Here is a 24,528-nt window from a genome sequence, read left to right as displayed (position 1 = left end):
GATTTAAACCAAGGTTTACATTTAAGGACTTCTGAGGATAGACCAAGCTAGAAGTGGCAGCTACTGACAAAGCATGATGTTATGATCCAACTTGGTTAAACATCAGGAGAAAGGGAGGAAAACTAAGTTCTGGGAGGTATGTATTTGGAGAGAAATAAAAAGGGTTCAGTGCCAATTTCAATGTCCTAGACTACTGCTTAAGATGAACTGTTACAGATCCCTGTAGACAGAACCCTGCTGCTAAATTAGAGGGCACATCGCACCATGGGGTAGACTTTAATTTTGTCTGTAAAGACTTCTATTTCCCAGGTATTTTTTCTCTAGGGGAACACAGTCATGGTTTTAATATAAGCTAATCAAAAATAATTCAAAGTAACTTTAAAATTAACTCACAGTTATAATAAATGTATTGTGTCCAAGTGAGAGATGGTCTCTCTCCTGTCATGTTATATATTTATTAGTAATAAAGTAATACAAACTGCAGGCTGCCAACCGTGATTATAAATTTAAAAAAAAAAAATCTGTGACCAGCATAATACTTCCCCTAGTAACAACTTTGTGTAACAGGGAGAATTTTGCAACCGTACCTTTTATTTATTTATTTATTTTTGCCACATGACCCACCCTCCACATTTGCTAGAGGAGGAGCCAGTCCAACAGGTTAGTTCTTTGCTAATGTTGTTTCCCAGTACTTTATACTGTTAAAAATTATGCAACAATGTAGTCTTAAGCCATTTCTTACAAAATGGCCAAATAAGTCACTACAATTCAGCCACATGGCCACCATGTGAAACTGCATTTTTTTTTTAAAAAGCTCACTCTGCTCTTCAGTATTAAATATACCTTTGTAAGTGAGACTAAGAAAAGAACTCGAAGACTGATAAATCTGTTGAAGATTGAAATCCTGTAGTCATTCAGTCAACTCTCAAATATTAGCACTAGTAAAAAGAAGAGCACAGATATTCCAAAGACTGGGGAGAATTCAAAATGTTTTTTTTTGTTGTTATTATTATTCTTAGCATTTCATTATGGCTGTACCTGACATTTTAGGAATTAAAGAATTCTTCACTAAAGGAGGAAGCCATGTGACACTCAATACAAGAAGCCATGGAAAAGTACTCCTTGAGTTAATGTCTCCATACTAGGGATGAGGAATACCTTCCATTCTGTTCTCTTCACGTTCATTTGTTTCCCTGGCCCATGCATGCTTCACTAAGGTGAGTAAGGGAGGGGCATCAGGGAATTAGGTATTTCTGCTTTGAAGTGTATTTTGGGACAGCCAAGGCCCAGCTAGGCCAGTCGAAGAGGAGTCTCTGAAGTGTCAAAGACACTCCAAAGAATCCTGTAAACTCCTGAACAAAACTAGACATATGTTTCTGCCAATGCATTTGGCGACTCCGACTCTTTGCCTTGGTACTCTTCTCTTACATATCTAGAAGGGCTGTAAACCGAGTGCCATAAATGTTTATATTTATAGGGTGTGTGTGTGTATGTGTGCATGCACAAGTGTGTGCATGCGTGTGGGAGGAGGGGGGAGAGAGAGAGGAAACAGACTCTCTGTGGACAAATAAATCAACTATAGAAGCGTGAATACTACTGCCCTCACGATGGCACCACAGTCTATTTCCCCAAGGAAACACTAACCTCACTGATACCTGACCTCTTTTATCAATCATGGGGTAGCGTGCTAAGTAGCTGAATTCAGAGACGGCTAATTCAGGCTTGCTGATGAAAATCTCTGGCCATGTTTAAGATTTTTCTCATGCAGGCTAATAAGTAGACTTTAGCACCAAGCTACACAAGAACATTAAGTCTTGAATTACTTTACACTTGGAATTCAAAAATAGTTATTAGCACATAAGAACTACTAGATCTTCTGTTTCAAGTTTATAACCTATTATAATTAAAGCAATTCTCAGAAGACCAGAAATACAAGAGAGGCAGCATTGTATCCAGGGTTTTGGTCTTGGTTCAGGAGCCTGCTGAACTGTAAGATCTGGAACAAATTAAATAACCTCTTGTCTGTTTCATCTGTAAAATGAGAAAACTGGATTCTTATTTTAAGATAGCACAGGCCCGTAAAGTTTTAAAAGCAAAGAAGGATGGTGAGGGGAAGGACACAGCTGCCTTGGGGGGTGGGGGACAGGTATGGGCATTTAAAAAAAAAAAAACAATAAACCAAAAACCCTACCATTTGCTATCACCACCATTTCCTAAAATACAGAATGTATTTAATGCCCCCAAATTAGATGGACAGATCTTATAATAACAAGCAATCATTTAAATGGGAAGAGTTTAATCTTAAAAAATGCATGGCCTGTTGTCCTTACTTTCCTCACTTCACCCTGGACCACTAAAAACTCCTCACTGACCAGCACTGGTCTAAACATCAATGTTTGGGAAACACTGGACTGGGTAATTTTCAAGGTCCAAGACTCAAACACTAGGACTCTAATTTTAAGTGTGCTGTTGTGTTTCTTTTATTCCATGCTATAGTCTAGAGTAGATGCTTCGGTGAGAGACAAGGCTAATACCTAAAATTCTGCAAATCAGAAATATGTTTAAATCAGTTTTGCGAACCAGTTAACTAGAACAAGCTTCAATTTATTAGGGAGAGTATCCACTACTACAGACTTCATGTCATCAAGAATAATAAACCTCCTTACAGATTAGAAAATTGAGGCAAAAGGAAGCAAAATAGCTTGCCAAAGACTCTCAGCCTGTAAGCCTCAACAGTCAGAACTGCAACTCCAATCTGTGACTCCATTTTTTGGTAACTGCTTAAGGAAAAATATTTTACTTAGATTTCAACTATCACTTCCCCTTTTAGAAATGAGTGGTGATGGTTTAAATTTTAGAAGCTGTACAGGGTAAAAAGTTTTCCCATTTTACTTTTCCAAATATTGCCCTTTTAACACAAACATGGAGATTGGCAGGGTTTTTCCACTACAAAAAGAGTCAAGATGCCTGCTAGTATGTTTAAAACTTAATTTCCTCCAAAAACTGATAAAATTACAAATTTAGAATTTTTGAAGAATACTTACAGATTTCCTTTTTCTCTTAAGAAGAACACGTATATCTTTTGTGATTTCAATCTGTAATAAAAGACAACATTTATGGGTACAGTAACATAAGAAAAAAACCCTTTTAAAAACACTCAAGTGTTGTTTCACCTCACCTGTGCACCTTAGTTCATGATGAGCCAGGTACCAAAGGGAAAACAAAAAATGATTAGAGATGATCATCTGGCTAAAAGTAGTGTAGGGTTGCAGAAAAGTAACTGAGCCTAAGAAACAGTAGTCAAAACTCTGTGGGAAAATAGCAAGATGAAAAAATGGGCAGAGAAACTAAAATTACACTTGGAGAAATAGTCATTTCTCCAAAGAGGACATCCAGATGGCCAACAAGCACATGAAAAGGTACTGAACATCACTCATCATCAGGAAAATGCAAATCAAAACCACAATGAGACATCACCTCACACTTGTTAGGATGGCTATCATCAAAAAGACCAGGGATAACAAGTGTTGGCGAGTTTGTGGAGAAAAGGGAAGCTCTGTGCAGCGTTGGTGGGAATGTAAATTGGTACAGCCACTCTGGAAAACAGTATGGAGGTTGGGTAAAAAATTAAAAATACAATGATCACATGATCCAACAATCTCACTTCTGGATATACAGCCAAAGGAAATGAAAACAGGATATCAAAAAGAGATCTGCACTCCCATGTTTACTGTAGCATTATTCACAATAGCCAAGATATGGAAACAACTTAAGTGTCCACCAATGGATGAATGGATGAAGCAAATATGGTATGTACATCATACAATGGAATATACTCATAGTCATGAGAAAGAAGGAAAGCCTGCCATTTGCAACAACATGGATGGACCTCGAGGGTATGCTTTGTGAGATGAGCCAGGCAGAGAAAGACAAATGTTGCATGATGTCGCTCATTTGTAGAATCTAAAAAAGCCAAACTCATAAGAACAGAGTAGAATGGTGGTTATCAGGGCCTGGAGGGGAGACCAGGGGGGACGTTGTTAAAGGATACAAACTTGCAACTAGAAGATGAGTAAGTTCTGGAGATCTGATGCACAGCACAGTGATCACAGTCAACAATGCTGTGTCATATACTTCAGAACTGCTAAGAAATTAGATCTTAAATGTGCTCACCACAGAAAATGATAATTATGTGATGCAACAGAGGTGTTAGCTAAAGCTAAGGTGGTAATCGTAACAATATATAAATGTATCAAATCAACATGTTGTGCACCTTGCACAATATTATACATCAATTATATCTCAATAAAAAATTTTAAAGTAAAATGAAAAGAAAATGGCAAGAAGCAAGAGTCATGCTGTTAATAGTTTTATTTGTACTTCTTATCCCCCCCCACCCCCTATCAGGACAGGAGTCAAGTTCAGGGATAATGTCTGACCACAGGAAACTAGCCAATCTACCCAGATATCCCCACCTCAAGTGCCTGCAGGCGCCTACCGATTTTCCCATCAAAATCCAAAATCAATAATTTCCTTTAAACAGTGAAAGATTCTTTCCAAATCAAAATACTGCACTGCTCTAGTCAAAAACCTAGAGATATTTTCATCCTCCTTCAATGAATATACAGATCAGTTTTATGATGCTCTTGAAGATATATATACGCTATGAAGGTTTACGGTCAGTTTACAGCTGAGGATTAACCTATTTTGTACAGTGCAGGAGAAAATGACTTATCATCTGAATACTCAGAATAGTAAAATAAGGCCCTTCCGTAATTTGACATCACTTACTTACATTCCAGCACTGCGGGGGTGTCCTGGGCACGATTAAGATTTTGAAGAAGAAATGAAGTCTTAGCTCCATGCTGTAGTACTCAGTAGTACTTGCATGGGACTATGAGAAAAACCCTTCAAACACTTTTTTAAAAAAAATCTAGACACTCCAATGGAAGTCGCAAACATCCATATGACTAATGACCACACTAACTACTTGGTAAATAAAACAGTTCATTTTCTCTTTTGCTACCCACAGAACAATGAAGGAAAGAATGATTTATACCCAGACCTATCGCTAACAGAGCATGCCTTTTGTTTTGTTTCATGGAACTACTTCTCCACTTCAAGTGAATATCCACAATCTACTTTTGGGGAGGGTGCGCTGGGGACAGTATCAGCACATGTGTGAACACATGGTTAAGACTACTTATAAACAAGGCATGCTACTTAACATTTTCTTGTTTTTCTCCCAGAGGGATAACATTTGATATTAACATAAGGAAAGTAAATCTCTGCATATACATACTCAAATAAAGTCCAAAGAGCTCAAAAAGAGAATGTTGGGGAAGAAAAACTTCATATTTCTAAGTACAAATGGATAGATTTCCCCCCACAGATTAACTCAGGTAACTGATAAATGACAAAGACCAACTTTCTACAAAATCATTTAAAGACCTATGGGTGGCTGGCAGCGGGGGGGGGAATACAAAACTATCCACTAGCTTGCTTAATTTGGAAAATAATTTCATCCGTAAATATTTGCAAAGGATAGTTTACACTTGGTCCTTGGTACTACAGAGGGAGAAGATGGAGAGGAGAATCAAGTGTCAGAGAATTCTCTCAGCTGAATGAGAGCCCCAGCTTCAACCTTCTACTCATTTCCAGTCTCACAGTCCTCCATCAATCAGGCAAGGCAAAGCAACTCTAGGAGGTTCTTTTTTTTTAAGATTTATTTATTTATTTATTTGAGAGAGAGAGAGAGAGAGAGAGAATGAGAGATAGAGAGCACGAGAGGGAAGAGGGTCAGAGGGAGAAGCAGACTCCCTGCTGAGCAGAGAACCTGATGCGGGACTCGATCCCGGGACTCCAGAATCATGACCTGAGCCGAAGGCAGTCGCCCAACCAACTGAGCCACCCAGGCGCCCTAGGAGGTTATTTAGGAGGTTCTTAAATACAAGAGACAGACATGATTTTTTTTCAGCACCTGTACCTTTAATGGACATTTCTTTCATCGTTTAAAAAACAAAACAAAACAAAAAAAGCAACTGCTGCCCAGCAGATAGAAGAGAACTAAATCACATTTCCTAATCTAATTTTTTTCTATACAATGGAAAAACTGACCTTGAACTTAACCTCTCCCCTACCCTCCCCCCCTAAAAAAAGCACCCTGCTCTTAAAGTCATTCTATTAAAATAAATTGAAGAAATAATTTCATATAAAAGAACTAAGCAGATGATCACCGCACAGCTTCCATTTACAAATGACTGGGACTAGGGATGATCTGGCTGAAATGAGAATGCAAATTTGGGACACACTTTTCACTTTCACATGTATATGCAAGTTTTTGTTAGCACAAGAAAGTTGGAAATCCTTCACAAGGCAAATTTTTAACAGACTGAAGCATATAATATAGTTTGTTTCTACTTAATGATCACCTGGTGGCATGAAAAAAAGAGAATACAGCATCCAGAGTTTATCGTCTTTCAATTAGGAAATGAGGTGGCCCTGAGAAAGCCTTACTCATTGAATACCATGAAGCAAAACAGTGTCCAGGCAGCTAACAGGACGGTGATTAAGGAAAAAGCAACCACAAATACGAAGCAGGGCTGTTCAACTTCAGACAACCCTCATATTTTCAGACAGACTTCAAAACAAACCATTAATGTGTTTAGTTTTTGCCCTCTTGCAAATAAGTTAGTCTGCTAACCAATATTTTGAAAACATTCTTCTAAAGTAAAGTCAATACTCAACTTGTGATAACATCTGTTGGAAATGTTTAAAGCACGATCAATCTTCCTCCTGTAATTAATGTCTCAAGGACCAAGCTTAGTACGTTTAAAAGAGAATGTTTCAAAAAGAGTGGGAAATATTCACAAAGTCCTGAGCATTTAGTGTGCAAATCTAAAAGTAAATTCTGGTGAGTCCCTCATAGAACGATCTCCTCAGCAATGGTCTTTTATAGGTCTTGCTTCAGATAGATGCATGTAGGTCACGTGTTTGCTAATGGATAAAAACTACCATAACTATAATACAGTTCAAAGGTTAGAAATGTTGAAATCAAGAAACAACACAGGTACAAAACAGTATGTATGACTCCGTTATATACATATATATTTGGGTGGGTACATTCATAGAAAAATTAGCAAGATATGCACCAAATATTAATGCTAGCTATTGCTGTGTGATAGGATTACAGGTGAATTTTATGTTTTAGTATTTTTTGTTCTGTTTTAATGTCTTATATACTTTAGTATTCTTTCTGCTGATTTCAATAGCTCCCAAAATTTCCATAAATATTGTTTATTTTAAAATGATTTTTAAAAAGTCATAAAGAAGAAGAAAATTACATTTAAAACAGGCCTACATGACTATCATAAGCCAATCAAACTACTAGAGGGTACTGCTCAGAATCTAAGCTATAGTAGAATCTTTTCTTTTCCCCTTAAGAATATATAAAGTATGAGTGGTTCAAGAGTCTTAAATGTTTCACAGGCTTGTAGGTCACTTGATTCATAAACATTAAAATGTATTAAACAAATATTATAACCTAAATAATAAAACTAATCAAAATCTATCATGTAATAGTGTAAAAAGTATGGAGATGATTCTAGGCTGTCAGAGACTAGAAGGCTGATTCATGGAAAAGTTAGGTAACCTAAAACAAAATGTGTTTTAAAAATATTCATGGTATCTCAATAAAGTGTTTAAAAAAACAAACACAAACATTATAAAATATAAAATACAAAGTGAAAGTGTCTTTTTTATTCAATCCTCCAGAAATAACAGCTTTTAATAGTATGGTAAGTGCCCTTGGAGATGTTTTTGTAAGCAGAGTCCCAATACACATGTGCACGCATGCACGCACGCACACACACAATTTTTAAGCAAAAACTGAATCATACTATCTATACAGGTTTGCAACTTTTTAAAAAAAATATGACTCTCTTACATGTCTTTCCATGCCAGAATACACAGATCTACCTAATACTCTTAAACAGTTAGGGGCGCCTGGATGGCTCAGTGGATTAAGCGGTTAAGCACCTGCCTTCGGCTCAGGTCATGATCCAGGGGTCCTGGGACTGAGACTGGCATTGGGATCTCTGCTCAGTGGGGAGTCAGTTGCTCCCTCTGCCCTTCCCCGCTGCCCCTCCTCTCTGGGGGTGCTCTCTCTCTGGCTTTCTCAAATAAATAAATAAAATCTTTAAAAAAATACTCTTAAACAGTTATATGGTATTCCAGCAATGAATATCCTTAACAATATATTTATGCCAGTGTGTCTATAGGATATATTTCTAGTCGAAGTGCTGGGTCAAAAGGGTATGTGACCATTTTAGGTTTTAGTCTATTAAAATTGCCCTCCAGGTCTAGAAGCAAAGATACTCAGTAGCAGTCAGTGATCATATCCAGCACCCAGATCTTGGGTTTCCAATTACCGTTCCCCAGTAAAAGGAACCAGGGCCCTTTAGAGAAGTAGTTGATTCCAGAGCCAGCGCAGGAAAAATGCCAGCTGAGCCTGGTATCTTCTGGTGCCAGAAAGTAAGGAAGTGTTAAAAAAAAAAAAAAAAAGATGGGGATATGCCAAAGGGACACAGGGGCCAACCCAAAAGAGCTCCCAATGGTCAAAGCTGGAACAATTTGAACAACAATGTAAGTGATAGTATTAGATCATATCCAAAAGAATAAAAGAAATATCCATGAGTCCATACTAATACAAATAAATGATTGACCAAATAAATAAGTACAGGAGGGAGAAGGGACAAAACTTCCTTATACAAAAATTCTAATTAATAAATGCGGAAGGAATAAAGGAAATAGAAAATCTCCATTGGAACACTACAGTAAGGGCACCTGGGTGGCTCAGTTGGTTAAGCGTCTGCCTTCGGCTCAGGTCATGATCCCAGGGTCCTGGGACAGAGCCCCACATCAGGCTCCCTGCTCAGCAGGGAGTCTGCTTCTCCTTCTCCCTCTGCCCCTCCTCCCTGCTCATTCTCTCTTTCTCAAATAAATAAATAAAATCTTAAAAATAAAAAAAAGAACACTACAGCAATAATTGGCTGCAGGCAAAATCCACTGGTGGATGCTAACACTGGTGAGCGAAAGTTTAAAGTTGAAATTGGATATATGCATGGTCTCAAAGTATCACCTCCAAAAATGTATTTAAAAAATACAATATAATAAAGTATTTTTAATACCTATTAATTCCAAGAGAAAAATGACAACTTTACTGTCAAGAAACACAGTTGAGATCACCTTAATCAGGTGATCAAGGTTACCCTCACCAATAACAGGGCACATCAACATCACATACTCCCGACAGGACACACTGAGAAGGACACAACATAGCTTCTGTGGTGTTCTTGCCCAAATTACATCATCTCAAGCTACCAAGAAAGAACATTAGGCAAACCCAAATTAGGGGCATACTAGGCAAACCGAAATTAGGGGCATTCTATAAAGTACCGAGTATTCTTCAAAGTTGTTAAGGTCATGAAAGACAAAGACTGAGGAATTTTCATGGAAGAGACTAAGGAGGGGTAGAGAGTCTTGTGCTACACAAAATCAGTCAGTCAGACAAAGACAAATAGTGTAGGATTTCACTCATATGTGGAATTTCAGACACAAAACAAACAAGCAAAGGGAGAGAAACAGAGAGACCAACCAAGAAACAGACTTTTAACTCCAGAGAACTGATGGTTACCAGAGGGGAAGTGGGTGGGGCGTTGGGTGAAATAGGTGATGGGGATTAAGGAGGGCACTTGTGATGAGCACCAGGTGATGAATGGAAGTGTTCAATTACTATATTGTACACCTGAAACTAATATAACACTGTATGTTAACTGGAATTAAAATAAAAAATTAAAGTATAAAAAAAAGAGACTAAAGAGACATGATAACTAAATGTAATGTGAGAGCCTAGATTAGATCCTGGAACAGAAAAAAAGATGTTAATAGAAACACTAATTAAATTTGAATAAAGTCTGTAGTTAATAGTATTATACCAATATTAATTTCTCAGTTTTAATTAATTGTACTATAACTATGTAAAATGTTAACACTAGGAGGAGGTAGGGGAAGGGTCCATGGATGTGATGTACTATTCTTGCAACACTTTTGTAAAAGTCTAAAATTTATTCACATCCTCCCCAAATTTTAATGCCCTCTAAAAGAGAATATACCATTTCACATTCCCACCAAAATTAATATGCCCATTTCAGGGTGCCTGGGTGGCTCAGTTGGTTGAGTAAGTGATTTCAGCTCAGGTCATGATCTCAGGGTCCTGGGGAGTCTGCTAGAGGATTATCTCACTTCCTCTCCCTCCTCCCTCCCCAAGCACTTGCGTGTGCTCTCTCCCAAATAAACAATTTTTTTTAAAAAAATATGCCCATATCTCCACATCCCCTCCAACACTGAATTGAATTCTGTTCAACAGGTGCCAGAAACACTTTTTTGATAATTTTCAATGAATATATTAAAATGTTTCACTATATCTAAATTTCTTATATGAATGAATATGAATCCAGTCCTTTGCCAATATTTTCACTTCATTAATCATATTTTCTTGGTGATTCATAAGAGCCCTTTTTATATTAAGGAAATAAACCCTTTGTCTGACATACTACAAATATTGTTCCCAGTATAGCTCTTCTCTCGTTTTGGGGGCTTTGGACCAAATATTGGTTTTTATGTTTTAAGTAATAACATGTATCAGTAGTCTCCTTTGTGGCTTCTGGGTCATTCTCCCTCCTCAAGATTATAAAAACTTTTCCCTCAGATTTCCTCGAAGTGTGATTACCAAGTCAAAGATAGACTGGGGCATGGTGGGAAGGGTGGGAAAGGAAACTCTTGATACACACCTATAAAATAACTTTCCAGAAAGGCTGGACCTATTTATACTCCCATCGGCAGCATTAAATATTTTACCATAAATTTTTAATTTAATGAGAAAAACATCTACCATACCTATATTCTACCCAAAAGAAACCATTTACCACCTTGAAAAAAAAAAAAAACTATGCCACACTGACATCCTCTGAAATTCTCCTGTGTCAAAGGCTTTATTCATGCCCTTCTTTCTATCCAGAATTCTGCTCAAAAGCCACCTTTTCTGGGATATCTTCACTGATACCTTGAGCTAACATTTCTTGCCTTCTTTTGAACTTTCATAGCTCTTCACTAACAGCTTGAAACCTGTATTACATTACCCAAATGGGTATCATCTCTTTGCCTTCCACTCAGGTGACAAGAAGGGATTTGGAAGGGAGGGCATTTCAGAAGTTAATTGTATTATTTATGAATTTATCTTAATCACTTATCTAAACAGTAAGTTCATTCAGGAAAAGGACTACATCCTATTATCTCTGTATCGCACTTTGGCTTAGAAATAGCATCAAATATTTGTTGGAATGGATAAGAGAAAAAAATCTAACACTTGTCAGAGAATACAGCTGGCTGAAGTCATTTTTTCCTTCACAATATCAGCCTTCGCTTTATCTGTGACTATTTATTTATTGATAAATAAATTGAACTATAGTTGACAGTGTTATATGAGTTTCAGGTGTGCAACATAGTAGTTCGACAATTCTATACTATTTTTAAGCTAGAATTTCTGTTTACATAATTGTCTTCAGATATTTGAGGGAAATACTTATAACAAAAAACTACCATTATATTTTAGAATGATGATAATCAATGTTAGCCAAACAGAAAGTCCTTTGTTCTACTCATAACTCAAAAATTATTCTTTTTTTTAAAGATTTTATTTATTTATTTGACAGAGACACAGCGAGAGAGGGAACACAAGCAGGGGGAATGGGAGAGGGAGAAGCAGGCCTCCCACCGAGCAGGGAGTCTGACATGGGGCTCGATCCCAGGACCCTGGGGATCATGACCTGAGCCGAAGGCAGACGCTTAATGACTGAGCCATCCAGGCGCCCCTCAAAAATTATTCTTGTTAGTAGTGGAAGAACATATCACTTGCATATCCATGACAACAATGGATATTTCTTCGCATAGTTAAATGTGCAGTATTCTGGGGTAGTTTCTTTGTTTTGCTTTCTCAGTTTTGAAGCAATGCTTACGTATGCTATGCTACACCCATTGTCTTTACCCAAGCTTGAAGACAGAGTCTAGTTTCAATGCCAACAGAAATACTCCCAACTCTAGAATTATGTTACCACCCATTTTGTTATATAAACTCTCCCCCTATAATTAGTATCTTTACACACACACACACGCACACATTTAGTTTTACCATCAGTATGGTAAATTATACATGTATACATATTATATACACATATATTATGTAAATTGTGTATATAAAAATAACAAGTACCTAACCTACAATGTAAGTACTAGGCTTCACTTGGGACAGGAAAATAAACTAGATGTATATAAATTCCACTCCTTACTTATAAAGTCATACACTTTCATTTTTTTTAAAGATTTATTTCTTTATTTGACAGAGAGAGAGACAGCGAGAGAGGGAACACAAGCAGGGGGAGTGGGAGAGGGAGAAGCAGGCTTCACACTGAGCAGGGAGCCCGATGTGGGGCTTGATCCCAGGACCCTGAGCCGAAGGCAGATGCTTAATGACTGAGCCACCCAGGTGCCCCTAAAGTTGTACACTTTCAGAGCCAAAATAGGCTTTAAGACAGGAGTAGTGAACTAGTCTCTAAAAATAAATTCTTCTCTCTCTCTCCCCTCCCAATGACCATAGGAGCTAAAATAGGGTCTACTTTCCAGAACATTAGGAAAATATCTGCTTCCCTATACAGAATTAAAAATTTCTTTGTAATCAGTATTGATTAGTTTTACTCTTAAGATGAATATGAGAATATCAGAAAACAGGGGCGCCTGGCTGGCTCAGTCAGAAGAGCCTGCAACTCTTGATCTCAGAGTTGTGAGTTCAAGCTCCACACTTGGTGTAGAGATTACTAAAAAACAAATCTTTAAAACAAAGAATATTAGAAAACAGCAAAAAAGTGCACTGTCCTATCCTTTCTCATACCTAGAATTAAATTAACAACAGCATCAAGAGGGAAAATTCTCTTTAAAAGTTCTTGATCTGTCAATCACATTTAAATAAGAATTTTTTTAAGTCACAAACATCAATAAATCCCACTTGTAAGGCCTGCCTAAGGTATAGCTTTGCCATTATGAAACACCCACTGGGAGGAAGAAAGTTTTAATAGATGAAAATTGCTGTCACACTGGTAATTCTTGACTTGGGACCAACAATCTTACGACACCGATTCTTAAACATTTTGGCCAAATAGGTTGCATCATATCAAACACTGACCTTACCAAATGTCTTCCTTCCAAGTTTACTCAAGATGTGTATTGATACATGGATGATTCTGAATTTATAAGGCTTTCATTCAAATACCAAGGACCTGAAGAATACTTGAACAGAGTGCTTGTTACCTTAAGAAAGTACGGGGGTGCCTGGCTGGCTCAGTCGTTGAGCGGCTGCCTTTGGCTCGGGTCTTGATCCCGGGGTCCTGAGATCGAGCCCTGCATCAGGCTCCCTACTCGGCGGGAGGCCTGCTTCTCCCTCTCCCACTGCCCCTGCTTGTGTTCCTGCTATCACTCTCTCTCTCTCTCTCTCTCTGTCAAATAAATAAATAAAATCTTAAAAAAAAAAAGTACGCCTGTGTGACAACCAAAACTTTCCAAAATCTGCATGTTTTTTGCCAGAGGTCACATTTTGTTTTTAAAGACAACAAAAGCATGAGTCTTAATAAATGCACAGAAAAGCCTAAGTTAGAGACAATAAGCACTCATGGAGCAATAATTTTAGGAGAAAAAAACTAGCACTTACCCCTCAAGTTGAGATTGAGAAACTGCTTGAGAAAGGAAAAATATATTTTTAGAAACACAGACTCTTGGAGCTAAAACATGGCCTGTTTCGATGGTTCTCGGGAGTATCCAGGGCCACCAGTTTCTGGCAGTACTGCTGTTAATATTACATTCCCACCTTCATTTACCAGGAATAATTTTTATTTTACTAGAACAGCAATGCGTGGAAGTTCCATCAAAAGGAGTGCCAATTAAGAATCAAGAAATTACTCAGTGCTGCCAAATATACACAAAAAGGCACTTTATAAACTGTTGACTGAAGTGTAAACTGGTACAAAACTCATAGGAAGCAATTTGGCGATATGCATCAAGAGTTCTTATGTCATACCTCCCCACCTAATAATTTCATTTTCTACTTCTAGGAATATCCTAAGGAACTAATCAGAAATGAACGCACACACAAAAATAAAGATAAGAGTCATCACTGTTATAAAGAGAACAGAAAACCTAGAACAAATTTCAAATGCCCAAATGGAGATTGATGAAATAATGATGCATCCATATGATCAAATGCTACACAGTCATCAAACGCAGCAGTGCCAAAGAATATTCAAGGATATGAGAAAATGTTCAAGATATGCAGAGCTTAATTGGCTTGAGAGGTAACTTAAAGAACAATAGCAACTTCCTCAGATATATGCAGGCAGACTACTGGCTGAAATGTTAACCCCTAGGCTGGAGAATTATTGGTGATTTTTAGTTTTATCCTTATATTTTTCCTACACTTCCTGAAACTGCTACAGTGACCATATTAGTTTCATCATTTAATAAATAAGTAGGGAAAATAGCATCAGTCTTTCAGTTCATACTAGTGTGTGTCTGTGTTTGTGTGTGTGTGGATAAGTGACAATGAATATGGCCCCTAAGGCATACTAAGAAATAAGACGCTACTCAAGTGATAAAGGGACACTGTAAAAGGAGCCAAAAGTTGACTTCAACTGTACTACACAAAGATTAGACACTTCCGTTTCTAAACTAGTCTCAAAGTAAAAGAAACTTCTTTTTCATGCAATATAATCTATGAAGCGGGGCGCCTGGGTGGCTCAGTCAGTGAAGCGTCTGCCTTCGGCTCAGGTCATGATCCCAGGGTCCTGGGATCGAGCCCCGCATCAGGCTCCCTGCTTGGCGGGGCACCTGCTTCTCCCTCTTCCATGCTGCTCCCCCTGCCTGTGCTTTCTCTCTCTCTCTCTCTCTCTCTCTCTCTCAATGTCTCTCTCTCTCTCTCTCAAATAAATAAAATCTTTAAAAATAATCCATGAAGCAAAATATAACAAAGTTTCTTTTTTCTTGCTGTAAATACAGTGTTAAAGGTTTCCTAAAGCTAGCTGTCCTTGTGGTTCCCTATGCCAAAATGTGACTAAGAAAAATTGACTACCTCTGGCAAGTGAATAGAGGATATCAAAAAGCCAGACAATCGTGAAGGGTTCCACACGGATTGAAATACAAATAATTTCTTTAAAGCCCAGAATTCCGCTCACTTATCCTACTACAACAAACAGGAACTCAAGTGTCAGATGGTATCTGCGTAAGATTTAATAGGCACCTCAGACTCGCCAACTCTTCTGCCCAAGGAAAAGGTTTTTCATCTGACCAGAATCAGCACCCTAGGGGGAATCAAGGCCTTCCCTCAGAGAAAGTATCACAAGCAAAAGGCACCTAATGGGTATCATCTCTTTGCCTTCCACTGGGGTGGTAAGAAGGATTTTGAAGGGAGGGCATTTCAGAGGTTAATTCTCCATCAATATCCACTTGTTTACAACCTCAACTCTGGGACCAACTACTCTGAACTTTGGAGTGTATCACCTTACCTAAGACTATCTTGCTTCAGACATTCCATATCATTAAGTAATCTTACTTCCTGTAAGGCCCCAGACAGCTATGAGCGTGTCCTGTAATAACCTCGAAAGGGCCTAGCAGCACAGAGTTCACAACACTAAAAATTATCCAAAGAATACAGCTGATTGAGGGGTGCCTGGGTGGCTCAGTCATTCAGCGTCTGCCTTCAGCTCAGGTCATGATCCCGGGGTCCTGGGATCAAGCCCCGCATCGGGCTCCCTGCTCAGCAGGAAGCCTGCTTCTCCCTCTCCCACTCCCCCTGCTTGTGTTCCCTCTCTCGCTGTGTCTCTCTCTGTCAAATAAATAAAGTCTTAAAAAAAAAGAATACAGCTCATTGATATACATACTATTCTTGAAAATTAATGTTTTTACTCCAAAGTCAAGGGAAATTGATCTGTGGCTGCTGGTTAATTCAACTGGGTTGACCAGTGCCTCTGAAGCTAAGCTCACAAATTTGTACGAACTGGTTAAAATGATGATGATCACACTTGCCCGTTTGCCAAAGACTGTCCCCAGGTTTACCTGTTGGCCCAGTGTAATTATTGTCAGAGTCCCCACTCCCCCCTTCTTTTTTGGCAAAACATCCCTAGTGATGACTCTAGTGATAACCCTAACTCTGTCCCACAAAAGAAAAAGGCAAGAACATATGGCTACATCAGCAAAGCCAACCTTCACTCCCAGAGAAAAATACTTAACTCTCCACTGAATCCACTGTCATATGCAAATGGGTAAGTAAATGAAAGTACCAGCTTTGTGCTATTAAACATACAAACACATACACACACATAGTTCTTTATTCCAAGTGTTTCAACAATGCAAAATTATGACAACCTTAGTTTACGTACAACTGAATCTTTATAATCCAACTTCCAAAATCTAGACTAAAACCTTAACTGAGGGGCATCTGGATGGCTCAGTAGTTTAAGCGTCAGACTCTTGGTTTCAGCTCAGGTCATGATCCTATGGGTCCTGACATGGAGCCCAGCGGGGAGTCTGCTTAAAGATTCTTTCCTTCTACCCCTTCCCCTACTCGAGCAACTCTCTCTCTAAAATAAATAAATAAAACCTTTAAAAAAAAACTTAATGGATAAATTCAAACTGAAGTCAATTCCTCAACTTATAAAACACATACGTGAGGGCGCCTGGGTGGCTCAGTTGCTTAGGCGACTGCCTTCGGCTCAGGTCATGATCCTGGAGTCCCCGGATCGAGTCCCGCATCGGGCTCCCTGCTTGGCGGGGAGTCTGCTTCTCCCTCTGACCCTCTTCCCTCTCGTGCTCTCTCTCTCTCATTCTCTCTCTCTCAAATAAATAAAATCTTTTAAAAAAATAAAAAAATAAAACACATACATGTATTTTAAGTACATAAAAGGATAAATCAGATCCACTGTAAGAAAATATCTCCATTTATAGGTCCTTAATTTATACAACTTTTTAAAGACTGTCATCCTATTTAAGAAGTTGTGTTTACCCGGGGCGCCTAGGTGGCTCAGTTGGTTAAGCGACCGACTCTTGATTTCAGCTCAGGTCATGATCTCAGGGTCATGAGACTGAGCCCAGCATCAGGCTCCATGCTCAGTGTGGAGTCTGCCTGAGATTCTCTTCTCCCTCTTCTTCTGCCCCTCCCCCCCACTTGCATGCACATGCACTCTCTAAATAAATAAATAATTTTTTTTTAAAGAAGTTGTATTTACCCTTTAACTAACTTAAAGGTCAGAGAGAAAGATATTGCCAAATTAACTTTAGCAATCAGGCAAAAATTCTAGCCTTGCAGGGAATACATATTACTCATTTTTTTACCAAAAAAAAAAAAAATACAACTAACTGTAACTTCCCATCTATGATTTTCTGGAAAATATGGGTTAGCAACCTTAGAGTTGCATATCAAATGAAGTATTTGATTTCCAATCAATGATGTAAGACCAAAGCAAACTGGAGAGTTTCTGGGCTACCCCAGATGCTGTAAGCTTAAGGAATTTTCCCCCACATTATAAGCTCCAGCTCTCGGAATAGTCCATGTCTAGTACAGCCTAACATTCAGTTTACTAAGAAAAACTGTATTTAACTTGGCCAGTTCGAAGAAAAGACCACAGATTAACAGGATAAGGTCCTATGCTTCATCGAAGGCTAAAGAAATAGACAATGAAGCTCCAATATAATACAGTGCCCTGCTGAGAGGCAGTCTACCATGGTAGTTAGGAGCCAAAACGCTGGGGCCAGATGGCCTGGGTCTAGCTCTTGGCTGTGCCCCTTACTAGCACTGGGTGACCTCAGGCAAGTTATTTAACCTCTTTACTTCATTTGCCACAACTCTAAAATGGAGGGAATACTATATTACTCCCTCTTGAGAGGACCTTAGTGAGGCTTAAATCAAGCTGATCTCAGGGCTCTAGCCATTATAAACTTTTTAGTTTCACAAAAGCACCAAGCTTAATCTCTCACCTAGAGTCTAGCACATGCTTTTCCTTCTGCCAAGAACATTCTCTTCTCCCTTTCCCTGGCTTCCTTTACGTCTTAGTTAAAATGGCACTTCTAAAGAGCCTTCCTTGACCTCCCCACATTATGTCAGGTGCCTCTGCTTTTTGCTCTGTGGGCACCCATATAGCGCGGCACTTAAACTCGTTCAAGTTGCTGTTCCCTTGCTGGGCTGGTAAGCTCCTTACAGGCAGAGGCCACGTCTGTCTTGATTCTCAGTATAATCCCCAGAACCGAGCACAGTACAGGGACATTGTAGGTGCTTACCCAACAGTTTTGGAATGAACATGGAATGAATTAACCAGTCATACTAAGCATGAAGGAAACCAAAAAGTGATTTCCAAGTTAAATCTTTCCCTCTGAGGTAGACGTGTACGCCTCTTCCTATCTGAGCTATATAAAAGTGCTTCCCTCTCCTATAACTAAGAAGCTTGAAATTAAACGTGACAAATGCCATGTTCTGACAGAATACAAACTCGATGCCCTTTTGGGGTAGGAATCATGACCTTCATAAGCAGAGCAAATAACAGTCTGTTCAGTGTGTTACTTATCATTTCATGTCTCACGTTCTAAAGCCTTTATTTAAATAAGGATTATCACAGCAAAATTACATGGCTAGTGTATCTCCCTGAATATTATCAGCCGGGCTAAATGAAAGCCACAAGTGCCCTGGCATAGGTGGAGGGAAGGAAAGGAAGGGGAGATAATGAACACGGAAGTGCATGAAAGAAAGGGGAGGGAAAAAATGAAAGTATTTGATATGCTGGATAGTGGGAGAGCAACATCAGCCGCTCCTCTATAAGGTACCACTGGGTGGCACCAGTATCCCTGGCTATCCTATACAGGTATCCATACAGGTATGGAACCAGGAGAGCGAGCCATCGGGCTATCTTGCATAAAGCTTGGGTTGAATGTTCAGAAGTCTATTTTCCTTATACAGGTGGGCAGATACAATTCACTGGAGGCAAGTTCTCTGCATATGTCACCAACACAGGCATACATCTTAAGGATCCTGTTTATCAGCGACACCTGGAAGGGGAATTTGTCAACATTTTTGCCTGACAAAATGTTGGTGTCAGCTCACCATTCCAAATGGAGAGATACTCAGTAGAGTGAGAGGCCAGGGATTCTCAGTGGAACGAGAATGGCAGGGGAAGAGCAGAATAATTGAGAAAGCTTTTTCAAACTAGTAGGATGACCCATACAAAATTGCCAATATAGTCAAAAACCTGCTACATGCCAGCAAACAGCAATTTCAAATGGTTCAACCTATTACACAGGTATTTGGAATCACTGGCTTAATGATCCACTGTTACTGAGAAGAGTGTGTCATACTTCTCAGGTTTATGGCAGGGGAGGGTGAGAACACATGCATAGTTTGGCCTTAGGTCATGAAGAATTAACTAAGCTCAGGAATGGAAACAATAAAATGTCTTAAGGGAAGGGAATAGATTAAACTATGTTAAAAACATCAGCCGAGGGAAGATGTACACAGAAAAAAATGCTATATTAAGTGCAAAAAAAAATTACAAAACAGTATATAAAACACATTTTTGTGACTTGTCTTTTAGGAAAATCGAAATAGTTTTTTTTTTTGGTGGGGGGACAGATTTCTATTCTCTATAGAAAAAAATATGGAAGGATGTGTACTAAAAATATCAAGAGCTGGCTCTGAGTAGGGAGGATTACCCATACTTTGTCTTTTCATCTACATGTTTTCTAAAATAAACATGTGTTAACAATTTTGGATCCTGGAACAGAAGAAAAAAAAAAGACCAGTAGAAAAACTCAAGAAATCCAAATAAATTTTATAGTTTTTAGTTAACAGTACTATGCTAATGTTACATAAACGTTAACATTAAGGGGGAGCTGGGTAAAGATGTACAGGACCTCTGAACTATCTTTACAAATTTGCTGTAAATCTAAAATTATTCCAAATGAAGCATTTGTTTTTCAAAATAAGCCATTTACTAAGATCACATTTGAAAAATCTAAAAGAAGGAATCCATTTGGTTAAGAGATCCCTATATATAATTGAGAATACATTGAAATAAAACTTCTTTGACAGGAAGTTCCTTATGCCCTGTAGCACGACAATAGAAAGGTGTAAAGGCTGTCATACAATATGGCCTCTCCTAAATATGAAAGTGATGTCACCCTATTGGGCACTGTCTCACTGAAGCAGGAAACAAATGGTTAAGTCTCTCTTTTCTTTGGTTTTATAATCATCATTACTGAAGACTTACCACCATACTAACATTTCTATTTGAGGAAAGGAATTAAAAATAAGTACAGTCAGCAACGACCCATTTCCTTTGTAATATTTTTCAAAACCTAGTTTCCCAAATCCTGGGCAGTTACAGGTGTGTGCCCATGTGTCCGTTCAAAAAAATATTCAGTGAGCACACACTATGCCTTGTCCTTGTGGAGCTTACTATTCAGTAGATAATACTGTAAGTGGACTAACACAGAGAGCAGACATATAGGTAAAATAGGAAAGGAGGGTCACCCATGAGGCAACCATTGACCCTATAATAATAGCCCAACCAGGCAAGTATATACTCTTTAAAAAGCTAATAATAATAATAGCTATCCTCTGGGATTATCCAGTTATACCTGTTACTGCTCAGGTCATAGTTGGCTTGCCTAAAATGTTCTTTTTAAAAACTTCCTTCAAATACTGGGGCAAGGAAAAGTTTGCAAAGCCAAAGTATGAAAGTGAGTTTCTGAAAAACAGTAAAGGAAAGAAAAATGCAGAGCTGGAAAACACAAACCCAGAACTAAAATGTCGTGATCAATTTCACCTGCAGACCACTAGCCAGCTACTAACAAACAGCACTGCCCTCGCGTTACACCACTACTCTGGTAAGCAGCATAAAATTTGGAATAGGCTAGTTCCACTGTGGAACATGCCCAACAGAGGTTTTATTACTTGGAAGTAATGCCTCAATATAAGGCAATTTTGCACAGGATGAGACCCACAAAAAGAACTTCAAAAACAGATTTAAAGAGAAGCACCAAGGCACTAGAAACTCCTAAGAAGAGCAGGAGTCTTTGTCCCATCTCCATGAAACACTGCTGTTTGTGGGGGAGTATGTACCATACAAAGGTCAGCCAAGAAATCTGCTACAATGTCAACAGTGTTGCTATTTCCTACTAGCAGATCTCACCCACGTACCCCTGAAGCACTGAACTTCTGCAGAGTCTGCAATGTCATTTGCCCAGAAGACACCCCATTGCAATTATTTCTGTGAACATTTAATCTAAAATATATCGTCTTTAAACTAGGTTACAATTCAGCCCTCTTTGAAGCATCTGCAACCAATGTGAGCAGCAGTAAAAGGCAAGAAGGTGCTTTGCTTTTAATAGGAATATGGGCCAATCTGCTGCTTACTCTTCCTCAAAAGCAAAACCGAGGTCAATCCAGAGGAAGGTTTGAAAGCCAAAGTCCTCTGTTACTATATATCTTCAGGTCTGATGATTATGTGACAGTGGCTTACTGGCCAGATTTTTAAAGAATAAGAAAAGGTATTATCAAAACAGTTCCAACATCTCCATCTCAGGGTTCCTAGGGCTGCTGTGCCAGTGAGTAGAAGAGGAAGGCCCCGAGGTTCTGCACCTGGTGCGAAGCCCAGGCAACATCCTGATCTTTCAGCGGCAATGGGGCAGTGCCGGGAAAAGCCAGAGGAAAAAAAAAATTTTTTTAAAGGTCTAGCAATAGCAGGATGTGGCCAAAGACCTGGCCAAGTACCAAACTCAACACAAATTCCCAATGTTTAGAAGGTCATCCCACAGAACAATTTTATGCAACTCAAATAACCATGCCACTTTGAAACATTACTGATTTCCTTACACACGGGAGGTAGAGGTCAGCAGCAGAGGTAACAAATCTAAGAAGTGATTTTGCATCCTAAACAAATTCTGAGTCACTCTACCCAATGCAAAAAGCAACTTCTTCTCGGGGCACCTGGGTGGCTCAGTCATTAAGTGTCTGCCTTCGGCTCGGGTCATGATCCCAGGGTCCTGGGATCGAGCCCCGCAACGGACTCCCTGCTCCGCGGGAAGCCTGCTTCTCCCTCTCCCACTCCCCCTGCTTGTGTTCTCTCTCTCGCTGTGTCTCTCTCTGTCAAATAAATAAAATCTTTTTTTAAAAAAACAACTTTTTCTCATGATCTCATGACAAAATGTTGTAATATCTAGAGGAGAAGGGACGAAGGAAGCTACCACAGTGTTACATTAGCTAGAAAGGGTGCAAAATTAGAGAAATCAACTCTAGGTTGAAAAACAGTTCTTGCAACCCAAATTAGCTGCTTCAGAAAGAATTGCCTGTGTGTGGTGACAGATGGTAAGTATACACTGTGGTGATCATTTTTGCAATGTATCCAAATGTCGAATCACTATGTTGTACACCTGAAACTAAGAGAATACTGTGTGTCAACTATACTTCAGTAGAAAAGTAACAAAATAAAGGATAGATCATAATTACCTATTCAATAAAAATGAGTTGCTTGCATCTCACTGAGGTCATTAAAGTAACATATGTTATGTAGCAATGATCCCACCTTTGAAAAAGATAAAGAGTTTTGATTCAATTTTGCAGATTTCCACTGGAGACTGTGGTATCATCAAATTAAACATGGCAGGCCTTCTCAATATATATACTCTTAGCTTAAGGAACCCCATAGGCTACAACTGGTTTTTGAAATATGTCTTCATAGCACAAACTCGAGTTGAGATTCCTGGTTTTCAAACCTTAAGATACATACACTCTGGGTATAGATCATATATTCACTGCCACTTCCTACTCCTTTGGTAATGCCCTAGTATAGCACCCACTTCCTGTTTCCTGCCTGCTGTGCCTTAAAGCAACACATCCCTTCAATCAAAGACAGGCAGGGAGATGGTGCATCTTCCTCAGTTGAGGACAATGAGAAACAAGATTGTACGCAAGCCCTTTCTCCCTATGAGGTTTAAAAACAAAACAAAACAAAACAAAACCCACCATCTTTAGGGCCAGGGGCTTTTTGAGAACAAGATCAGCTGTCTGAAAGTTGTGTTAGGGACAGCTCTCCCATTTCACCAAATGTTATCACTGCAACCACAGGCCAATCACTCCACACAATCATTTCACATAAGCAAAGAACAAGGACATAGATGCAGGCTACCATAGAGATGAGACAGGGATTGGGGAGCCATCTGGGCACTGACACATCTGACACTTCTTCGTCTCAAGGGCCAGGGTGCCACCTTGTATGACACCTATGCTTACAGCAGCTCCAGGGGGGCCCCACTGAGCTAGGTGTCATTTTATTTTTTAGATTTATTTTTATTTATTTATTTATTTATTTATTTATTTATTTGACAGAGAGAGACACAGCGAGAGCAGGAACACAAGCAGGGGGAGTGGGAGAGGGAGAAGCAGGCTTCCCGCAGAGCAGGGAGCCCGATGCGGGGCTCGATCCCAGGACCCTGGGATCATGACCTGAGCCGAAGGCAGACGCTTCACTGACTGAGCCACCCAGGCGCCCCGAGCTAGATGTCATTTTAAACCCACCGAATATTTTGTATGCCTGGAGTCAAGAATCATCCCTCATTCACTTCTACCCACATAGTCCCCAAAGAAATGCTGTGAAAGTTAGGTGGGGGGATTCCAATTCAAAACAAGAATAAAAAGGCAGCAGGGGGTTCATGAAGGTTTCCATTTTGCAGCTGTCTCCTCTAAAACTACTTTAAGGGATACCACCTGTAAAGAATAAATTCTTTGGGGGATAGTTCCTAAAGAAAACTACCACCCTACAAACATTTTAATACTCAACAATGTCTTGGTGGTCAAGACAATATTAAAATTAATGTAAATATGTATATAAATTAGAAATCTGCTTCCACATGAAAATCCTGACCTTTATACTTGACACTAAAAACAAAATCTAGGAATCCAAAACTTTCTGGGGGAAAATTTGAGTTGTACAACATCCCAATGAGTTCAATCATTTTGCTTAAAAATGTGTAATGTAACTGTATTTGAATGAATATGCTAATGCTTACATTTCTTTCTATTTGGGGAAATAAACACCACATAGCTTCCCATCTGTGGGCTGCTATAATTCACCAAAAATGAGCCTGAACTCTGCATCTTTTCTAGTTTCCTGGTTATGGCAACTACTTATTCACAGAAATTCTAACCTACTCCTGAAAGGAACTGCCTGGGTACCGAGGGAATTCCAAATATTTTACCAAACACTTCAAACCATCCTAGACCAACCTTGCAATTGACCAAATCCTGAAGGTTTCTGTGGTTCCAGTTAGAAGAATGCCATTTTCCCCAGCCTGCTTTTCTCTTTTCTGCTGTTTGCCTAAAACACATTC

At 39.0% G+C, this 24,528-nt stretch overlaps 1 protein-coding gene across 3 annotated transcripts in view; it reads right to left on the bottom strand.

Annotated features, from left to right (window-relative positions):
* ACSL4 (acyl-CoA synthetase long chain family member 4) overlaps positions 1-24,528 on the bottom strand; it is an 81,513-nt gene that overhangs the window by 47,211 nt on the left and 9,774 nt on the right. For all 3 annotated transcript variants that reach the window (XM_025853734.2, XM_025853736.2, XM_025853737.2), the window contains exon 2: positions 3,045-3,095. The gene's annotated coding sequence lies outside the window, so the exon portion shown is untranslated. The remainder of the gene's footprint in view (positions 1-3,044; positions 3,096-24,528) is intronic.

Source organism: Callorhinus ursinus, unplaced genomic scaffold, assembly GCF_003265705.2.
Source record: "Callorhinus ursinus isolate GAN/ISIS: 27379988/994484 unplaced genomic scaffold, GSC_fseal_2.0 scaffold65, whole genome shotgun sequence".
Classification (NCBI taxonomy): domain Eukaryota; kingdom Metazoa; phylum Chordata; class Mammalia; order Carnivora; family Otariidae; genus Callorhinus; species Callorhinus ursinus.
Note: the sequence above shows the minus strand (reverse complement) of the source record. Positions and strands in the feature narration are given on the sequence as shown.